Genomic DNA, 10028 nt, shown 5'->3' on the forward strand with positions numbered 1-10028 from the left:
GATTTGGCATTCCATTCTTCTTGGAGTCCATGTTGGACTCAGCCCAGGACACCATCTCATACCATTGCTGCTGTGTGTTTTGCTTTGTAGATGCTGGCTGTTACCTCAGCATCTGCAATGTCAGGGGGCCAGCAGTCTGCTGGGATAGATATTTTGCATTCTGGGGGGAGGGGGGTTTGCACTGCACCTGTCAGGATGTATGTTGGCAATATGTATGTGTGTCTGGTATGTTGTTTGTGATATTTTTGTGATTCAGAGCATATCTGTAAATTCCCAACACGGTTCCTACCATCAGTTGTGAAAGCCTTGGGATTATCCTTAGTGTCCTGTACAATTTGTATCTTCATAGGTTCATAGGTTCATACTAGGCTATCCACCCTAGGGCATTTGTTAGCCTAGCCAGAGTGTGTGTGGCTTTCGCCACCCCTTGCTATGTGAATATTATGGCCATTTATGATTTGCTTTGCTGTGCCTCTGTCTGGACATGACACAGTGAAGACCCCCAGTGTAACTCTACAATCATCCATCCACTTGGCAAGATTCCTGTTGAAGAGTGTCAGTGAGGGGCTCTGCCTAACATGGAGTGGGATTCTGGTCCAGGGTGTGGGAGCCTCTGGATTATGTATCTGTCCCTCCAGCACATCCTATTTCATTATTTGTTGAGGTTGACATCCCCACTCTCACAGCCCGATGGCTTTGAGTTTTCTGGGGTGGAGCATGTCCATTACTCCTGTGTTGGGCATGGCCTTGTACAACAGGCATGCAATGCCTCTGTGTAGGCAGTATGTGACTGCTTTCAGCTGGGGTGTCTACAGCCAGGCAGCATATGACATATATTTGAGACCCTTAATCCTCTTGATGAGGAACCTTTGGGGTCTTTCTAACTGCTGCAGGTGTCAGGAAAACATCCCATATGAGGCATTGTACTAGATTATGGGTGTGATAAGAGAAGAGTATAGGGGCACAATGACCTCTGTTGACGTAGATGTGAATCCTTTCATGATACGGGGTCCAATGTAGACAGTCTTCCTAGCCACGTTGGCAATTTTGAGTGTCACATAACAGGTTACTGTCCACTTGTGTCCCTAGGTCCCTGATTACTCCTTCCATACATAATGGTTTACCACCTATGTGGTAATTTTTAAGTACATTGTTTGGTATTTGGTGGGACATTCATACTGTCCAGTGTCTTCAGGAGGCTGGGTGGGGTTCCTTGTGTGAGAGTGTGGTCTGTAGCATGCTACAGACTGTACAGCAGTCTTGCCTACAGTTAGTTGCACATGGGTGGACTCCAATGCCTTGTGCATTGTCAGTTACCTGGATGTATGGGTGTCTGTGCTGAATATGGATACTCACCCTCCTTTTTTGTTTTGTTCCAGGTTTTGAGGCCATGACACATGATATGTGGTATAACCTGGTAGTGCTGGTGTGCTGTCAGGAGGCTTGCAGCAGGTTTCTGTCACTGCACAGACATCGATGTTCTCCATACTGGGGGTGGCCTCGGGAGCATGCATATTGGGGTTTACACATCTGGCATTGGTCAGCATTACCCTTATGTTTCTTTCCACTTATGTTTTCTAGGGTGGTGGGTTAGTCTTTTCAGCCTTGCCTACGAAAGGCTCTATGGAGGTGGCAAAAGCCTTATCCAATATCCAGACCCCCGGGGGAACAGGTGCAAGCCATCCCAGGAACAGCTGGTGGTTTTTCAAGCATGACATCCCAAGCAGACAGACATTGGGTCCCCCTTTGGGAAAGACACCAGTAAGTGTGCCACTTGCTATAACTGATCATTCCGTGTTTGTACTGTGGCATTATTCTTGGTAAGGGTAGGATGCTGCCCGGGAGTGTCATACCGGCCTGGACTACATAATCAGAGAGCTCATCTATTTCTCTTTTTATGTAGTCTAGGAGGTACATCTCAGGTCATTCACACCAGCATGGACTATGACTGCATCATATTTCTACTTGCTTTGGGGTGACCTGCATACTTGTGTTTGTGGTTTTCTGGAGCCTTTTAACAGTTTGTACCCCTTTTTTTCTTGGTTTTTTTGGGGCAGTTGTTTTATGGGTCCCCATTACCTTTTTTTGGGGTTTTTGTTTCTCCTTCCCGGTTTTTTGGGGCTGTTTGGGGGCCCCCAGTTTGGTAATGGTTGCATTCTAAAATTTTTGGAATTTTTGGGGGGGGGGTGTCTGTTTAACCCCTTTTTGGGGCGGTTTTTAAATTTTTCCTCCAAGTTTTTTGGTTTTTTCTTTGGTTTGGTTTTGGTGGCCCTTGTGGATTTTTTTTGTGTGGACCTTTTCCATAGTTTTAGTATAGTTAGGGGGTACCCCCCTTTTGGGGATTTGAACCTACCAAAATTTTTATTTTGGGGGGGTTTTGGACCCATGAAATTTTCAAAATTACAGAATTAAACTTGGTTTCTGGCCTTGTTTGTAATTTGGGCAATTTAAGGGCCCCTATAAAGAATTTGGTTTTTTGCCCCCGGGTTTTTAACCAGATGTGATGGGCTTTCCCCCCACCATAAATTTCCTTTTTAAGAAAATCAGTTTAGGCTCTGCCTTTAAAAGAACTTTGGGTCCCCTTTAAACAGGGGAATTGGGGTTTAACTTCCCTTTTAGCATGCCACAATTTTGCCGGGTTTTAACTTTCTCCCTTCCCTATGGGTTTTTTTGGGGGTGGAGGGTTTTCCAAAACAAGGGGGTTTTCCGATTGGGGAAGGGCCTTTGGGAGAATCACCCTCCCGGGATGCCCATTAATTGGCCGAAGGTTTTCTTTAGTCTTTGGCCGAAAAAGGAAAATTTTGGGGTTTTTTTGGGGGGAGGCTTTTTTCCTCTCCAGGCAAATGCGGGGAATACCCTTTGGGGCTTGTACTAATAATGGTTTTTTGTTTGGGGGGGGAAAAAAGGACAATTTGGGGCCCATCCTTTTTGGTTGGGATTTTTGGTTTTCCCCCTGTTAAAAGCCAAAGGTTTAAAAAGGGTTTTCTAACCCCTTTTGGAGGTGGGGGGTCAAAAGAATCCTTGGTCTATTGGGTCCCCTTAGGGTTCTGAAATTTTTTCTAAACCCCTTTTGGGGGGTGTCAAAAGGATTTTTTGGGTTTTCTTTGTTTTTCCAAAGGGGGTGCTATTAAATTTTTGGGATTTTTTAAAGGGGGTTTAAGGCCCTTTTTTAACCCCAAAGGCACCAGTTGTCCGTTTTAGTGAGGCCTTTTTTTAGGTTTGTGTGTGTTTGCTGGTGTATCGACTATGGCACCTAGTTTGCAGTCATCTGCAAACTTTGTCAGACAACCCTCCCATGTTTGCTTTAACATCTGAGAAATAAATGCCGAAAAAAGGGGTCCCAGGACAGATTGTGGGACACCACTTTGACTGGCTTTGAGTCTGACATTGCTCCAGCATTTTAACTTTATGGGTTCTGTCCTTTAGCCAGTTTGCCCCTCTAGTGACATAAGGGTTTACTTTAATTTTTTAGCTTATCTTTATGCCTGAGTGGGGTATTGTCAAGGCCTTAGCCAAGTCCAGGTATGCTGTATGGACTGCTTTGCCCTCATCAATGGCTCTAGTGACTGTTTAAAAAATCAACCAGGTTTAAAAGGCAGGATCTGCCCCTTTTCAAAGCCCAAATGGGTTCAAGTGTCTGTAGGTCCCCATGTCTCTGTTTATGAGTTCCATAATGATTCTTTCCATAGCTTTGCAGACCAGGCTAGTTGCTTTGGGGGGGAGTTTCCAGGGTCTGTAGAGGCACCCCCCGTGGAGTGGGACCACTGTTGCTTTTGCCCGTGTTCAGGTACATATCCCCCAAGGGTTTAAATAGCATTTTATGTGTGGGGCCCCTTTGGGGTTTACTAACACGCCCCATACCCCCAGGACCCATTGATGCTGTGTTTTTTGCTTTGTTTAGGGTGGCTCTCACTTGGACATCTGAGATGACAGGGAGATTACATTCAGCTGGGATAAGTATTTCTTCTTTTGGGGTGAAGGAAAGGGGAAATTTGCACTGAACCTGTCAGCCAGAATGTTAGCAATATCTGTGGGTTCAGTGTATTTTTTTTTATTTTGAACCAACTCTGAGCATATCTGAGGGTTTCCCCCGGAACATAGCTGAAGAAGGCTTTGTGGTTATCTTTAGTGTCCTTAAAATTTTTTTTCTCAAAGTTTGCCTTGGATGTTTTATGAGAGAACGATTTTTTTTTAATGTTGATAAAAATGTCTTCCCCCTTTATGGGATTTTTGCCTGGCGCAGTAGCTTCCTCCTTTTGTTATACAATTTGTTTATGGCTGAGGTCCACCAAACAGGGACATTTGGTGGAGAGGGACTTGGATTTGTTTGGGATTGCACGATCCATGCATTCTTGGGGATGTCCATAGAAAGCATTAGTGAAGGATTCCCTTGTGGGGTGTGGTATCCACTGGCACAGTGGGCTTAAATACCATCTCAGTCTTTAGAAGAGTGAAGTCTGCTTTTGAGAAGTTTTCACTGTGGTCTTTTTTGCTGGGGTTGAGGTGGGATATGTATATCCAGGGTGATTAGTTTGTGGTCAGATCTCACTAGTGAGGGGTATACTTCCGGTGTGGAGCATTTTGTCCCCATGTTTGTGATGATCCAGTCTAGTATATTATGTCCCCTAGTGGGAGAGGTGACTAGTTGTTCCAGTGCATTTGAATTTATGAATTCTAGGAACCTTTGGGCTAGGGTATTAGGGCTAGAATAATGTACCCAATCTATGTTTGGGTAGTTGAAGTCTCCCTTTATGGGATTTTGTGATACATTCATACCTCCAATGTCTTCAGGAAGGCTGAGTGGGGGTTTTTGAGATTGGGAGGGTGGTCTGTAACATGCTACCAGTTGTATAGCAGTTTTGCCTATGGTTAGTTGCACCTGTATGGTCTCTGATGCTTCATGTGTTGTACTAACCTGGAGGGGGTGGGGGTCCTTTATGAATATGGACACCCCCCCTTTTTGGTTTCCCGGGGTTTTGGGGGCCAAAAGCATGAATTTTGGTATAGCCTGGTAGCTGGGGTGCTCTCAGGAGCCTTGAACCAGGTTTCAGTAACTGCACAGACTTTGATGTTCTCCATTTAGGAGTGCATCAAGGTGCATCTTGAGATTTAGACTTCTGGCATTGAGCAGCATTACCCTTTGTTTTTTCCATTTTTTTTTTTCTAAGGAGGTGGGTTTGTCTTTTTAGCCTTGCCTAAAAAGGCCCCTATGGGGGGGCAAGAGCCTTAGCCAATATCCAAAACCCAGTGGAGACAGGTGTAAGCCATCCCTTTTGCAGCGTGGCTTGTCCAACATATCATCCCAGGCAGACAGACATTGGGTCCCCTTAGAATGACACCAGTACTTGAGCCAATTGTTAAAGCTGAACAGCTTGTCTATGTATGGAGGTATCAATGTTGGTGAGGGGAAGATGCTGCACAGGGTGAGGGTCATACCAGCTTGGGCTACATAATCAAAAGCTCCTCTATGTCTCTTTTCATGTAGTCCAGGGAGGTACATCTCAGGTCATTCACACCAGCATGGACAATGACTCATATTTGTACTTGCTTTGGAGTGACCTGAGTGCGTGTTATGTGGGGGATCCTAGCTCCCCCAGACAGCTCATAGTCTCCTTCTCCTTGTTCAGCCTGGTCAGTGGGACATCAGTGTGTCTGACTATGGAGTCACCTATTACTAGTGTATCAGGCAAGGTGTTTGGCCCTTGGGCTGCGATTTTCCCCACTGATTTATTGAAGTATGTGTTGCATGTGTTTTGTTTTGAGGTGGTGGATTTTTATGTCTGCTTTGGGGGCCTCTTTTTTTTGGTAAGTTTTTTATTAGAGCCTCCGGGATGTCTTTGTGTTTTTTTGTGTTTGGTTTGCAGTTGTGGTAGGTCTATGTGGGGCTGGGATTGTTGTGTGTGTGGTTTCCATCTCCTCCTGTTTTTGGGCATGCCACCCCGAGTTGAGAGAGTTCAGCCTCCCGTTTGGCTATATAGTTGCATTTTCACATGTATTTGTGTTTGTTGGGAGGGGGAGAGGGGTTTTCTGTGTACATGAGACAAAGCATTGTTTAAGATACCCAGATTGACCAGCTGAACTGGGAAAATAATCTACCACTGACATGCTAGAACAGTATAAGGGAGTGGTATACCTTTAAGGGGAAATGGATATTCACAGGGGGGGTAAGTAGATGCAGTGCTTTTTAGTTGGGGTGCTTATTTGGGAAGTATTGAGAACAAGTGCTAGGCTTATTTTATTGCCATACTACTGATCAGTGATTACTTCATTGTTTATGTTTGCTCTATCATGTAGTAGCTTCCTCATTCTCTTGCATGGTTTGGTTATGGCTGGTGTCCACCATGCCAGATTTCTGTATGGCATTGTGTCTTGTTTTAATTTTGGATTGCATAATCCAAGCATTCCTGGCAGTGTTCATGGAATGGCTTTTTACAGGTTCTGAGGTGTGGCCCATATTTTGCACCTGCACAGGACCTTTAATGGATTCCACATCAGTTTGGGGGGAGCAAATATTGCTTTACACATGTTTCCACTGTGGTTTTCTGGCCTGGGACTGTGGTCAGGATTTGTATATCCAGTGTGATTACTCTATGGTCTGGTTTTACCAGTGAGCAATACACTTCTCCAGTAGCCATGTTGCGGATTATCACATCCAGTATGCTTACCCCCCTTGTGGGAGTGGTACATTGTTGCTGGACATAATGTTTTATGGAATCTATGAACTTATGTCCGACAGTGTTGGAGCTAGTATAATGCTCCCAGTCTATCTGGGTATTTTCAGTCACCCAATATAATGTGGTTTGGAGGACTTGATATATTCATGTATTCCAGCATAGGCCAGGTGCAGTTCCTGGTGTTGGGGCAGTAGTCTGTAGCAGGCTATAAACTGGGGGGCGGGGGAGTTTTCGCCACTGTTACTTGGCCATGGCTAGTCCATTTCTGCTTTTTGTGGGACCAACATGGGGGGGTGGTTATCCTTGACAATTATTGCTAGTCACCCTCCTTTTGTAGCTTGTTCCATGTTTTGAGGCTGTACAGCACAGTATGAGGTGTAACCTGGTAGTGTTAGGGTGCTGTTGTGAGCCTTGACCCAGTTTTCTGTTACAGCACAGATATCAACATTCTCCATACTGGGTGAGTTTAGACTGCAATCATCTTGCTGTTTAAATTATCCCTTAACTTATTCTTATCCCTTCTGATACCTATGGAGGTAGGTTTGTGTTTTGAGCCTTACCTATTCAGGGCATGCTGTGGGTAACAACAGCCTTTGCCAATATCCATAGGGCCCGCACTGATAGGTGCCCAGTCCTAGCAGGTGGAGCATCATGTCATGCTCAGCATGTCATCCCAGGCTGGCACACTTTTGGGTCCCCTTTGACTAACTGCATACTTCAGTCAATTTTGCACTTGATCATCTCATTGTCATATTTGGGATGATGCTTGGTGAGGGTAGGATGTTAGTCAGGGTCCTCAGGGTGCATATAGTACATGGTGTTACATTACTTAACACATGGCATTCATGCCTCAGGTGGTGCTGCAGGGCTGCCTCTGTCGGATGCACATATTACACTTTCCCCGTACATGTTTGTGAGCAGGTCATGTCATTTTAGGCATCCTGTTTTTTTTGAGTGAGTCAGAGTATCATTCCCAGGGTTCCTACTGAGCCAGTGTATGTGCTTGGGTTTCCTCTTTGCCAAGGCCAGGGCATACCCCCCTTCTGCCTACTGGGGCAGGCTCAGGTTGTTTCCTCCGGGCACGCTCTGCCTTTATTTTAATTGGGGGTGTTTGGAGCCCCATGCTGGTCCTGCTGCAGCTGTTTTAAAAATCATATTATGTAGCATAGCACATACCATGACAATTTGGGTACATGTAGTTGGTGTGTACTGCAAGGCTCCACCAGATGTGTCCAGACACCCGGGAAACCTCTTGAGCAGCCCAAAACACGCTCTATTACATTACGTGTTTGTGCGTGTGCCTCATTATGGCGTTCCTGTTCAGGTGTGTGCTTTCTGATGGGTGTCATCAGCCACGCCTCCAGTCCAAAACCTGCACCCCCCCCTAGGTGTCCTTTGGGGTGTCCCCATTGGCAAATGTCTGGTACAGCTCCAAATGCCAGATGTGGGAATCATGGTAGCTCCCAGGGCAGCCAGCACACACATTCATTATTATGCCCTGGGCATCACACAGACCTGGCAGTTGATGGAGGGGAAACCCTTGTAGTTAATGTAGGCCCTACCCGCTCACCCGGGTGGTGCTTTGATGCGTATTTCGTGCAGTCTATTGCACCCACTACCTCAGGGTATTCCCCTATTTGCTGGAAGAGGCATATTGCTGGCCAATACCTCAGGGGATTGGGGAAATATACATGATCACCGACATGTGCTGACATGGCATCCAGGAACTGGTGCAGTACCCCGGAGGCTGATGCCTGTGATATCCCCAACATATCACCAGTTGGTCTCTGGAAGGTACCTGTTGCTAGTATTCTTAGGCCAACACATACCTTGGTTTCCACTGGGATGGGTTCCCCTCTGTTGGTTCTGTGTGTGAGGGTGGCCTGCACAGCTCCACTATTTTGCAGGAGGTCTCTGTCCACTCTATAGCCTACTATCTCCAGCTCATGTAACCCGGGGTAGGGGACCCTGGGCCTGTACACCCTTTTCCGTCTCCTCACTGTGGGTTGTCTGGCACCATCTACATTGTCACCACCCTCAGCAAGTCCCTATGTCTCATTATGACAGCTATGGCAGCCCCTAACATTTCTGCTCTGAGTTCAGCTTTTTCAGTTTTCACTTCTAATAGCTTACTCCTGTCTTGCAGTGTCTCTTGAGAGAAACATCCTTTCACTGCTGTTTGCAGATTTTTTAAATGCTGGGCTGGGCTACTATTCTGCCTGTGTAATTGCCTGCTTCTAATTGTTTTCCCCTGCTAGCCCCAGCAGTATTCCCCGCTAGCTTCCTACTAATTTTTCTTCCTTTTTCCTTTCTGTTTCCTCAGGGGAGCAGCGTGTATACCAGCAGAAACACGCTCACAGTGGCTTCCGCACACATGCTTACGGGTTTAGAATCTGCTTATTCGGGTTTAAAAGCAAAACCGCAAAAAAATGTTAAACATCTCCAACAGCCCCACATGCTCAGCTGCCTTACACATGGCCCCTGTTTTCCGCCATGGCGCCCCATGCACCAACAAGAAACTTTGGTGTAGGCAACAGTGTACACCTTCCATTTCTTGACTTTCCCATGCTTATGTTGTGGCACCCCTCTTTCCATGATATGTGTCTGACATCTGTCATGTAACTCTGACCTCCAATGTACTGCATATCTTTCTGCCATTCCCCTGTGATGTCACCTATCTCCTACTCTGTTCCTCCCCTTCTGTAACTCTTACACTACTCAGAATGTGCTCATTTGCTATGTGACAGTGGAATTCAGTATCCCAACACTCATTTTTCATCAGATTGCCTACTAATGCTTAGTTACATTCTTAGACTCAGCTTCCCCTTTGCAAAAACACGGTGGCCATGTTGTTTTGGTCTGCTGGTCCCTCATTTAAAATCCATGTTTGCATCCCACATTTGTGGGTTTATAACCTTCATTTTTTTTTTATGCAGCTGCCCATTTTTTATGCTGGGTTCACGGCTTCCATTTTTTGGGTTTTAAAACAAAACAGCCACCTTAAATTTAGACTTTGAAAATGTGATTGTAACCCATATATGGGTGGTCAGTTTACCAATTGTCAGAAATTCAAAATTTACATTGGGTGATATGAAATTTCAAAACTTGAACATTCTCTTTCCCCCCTGAAAATTATATATACCAACTGATCATTGCATTGGGGAAAACAAAGCTAAAGGTTACTTTTTTGGCACATACTAGCATAGACTGTTTTTTTTGGTGAGTTACTGTTATGGCGCAAACAAGAATGGACTGTTCTTTTTTGAGTTATGACATAAACAGTACAACTGTTCTTTAATGGGGGGAAAAAAAAGCTGAGTTGCTTTAACCCAAAAATCATAGACTGTTTTTTTG

Source organism: Protopterus annectens, chromosome 3.part0 (assembly GCF_019279795.1).
Source record: "Protopterus annectens isolate FY-2018-M chromosome 3.part0, PAN1.0, whole genome shotgun sequence".
Lineage (NCBI taxonomy): Eukaryota > Metazoa > Chordata > Ceratodontiformes > Protopteridae > Protopterus > Protopterus annectens.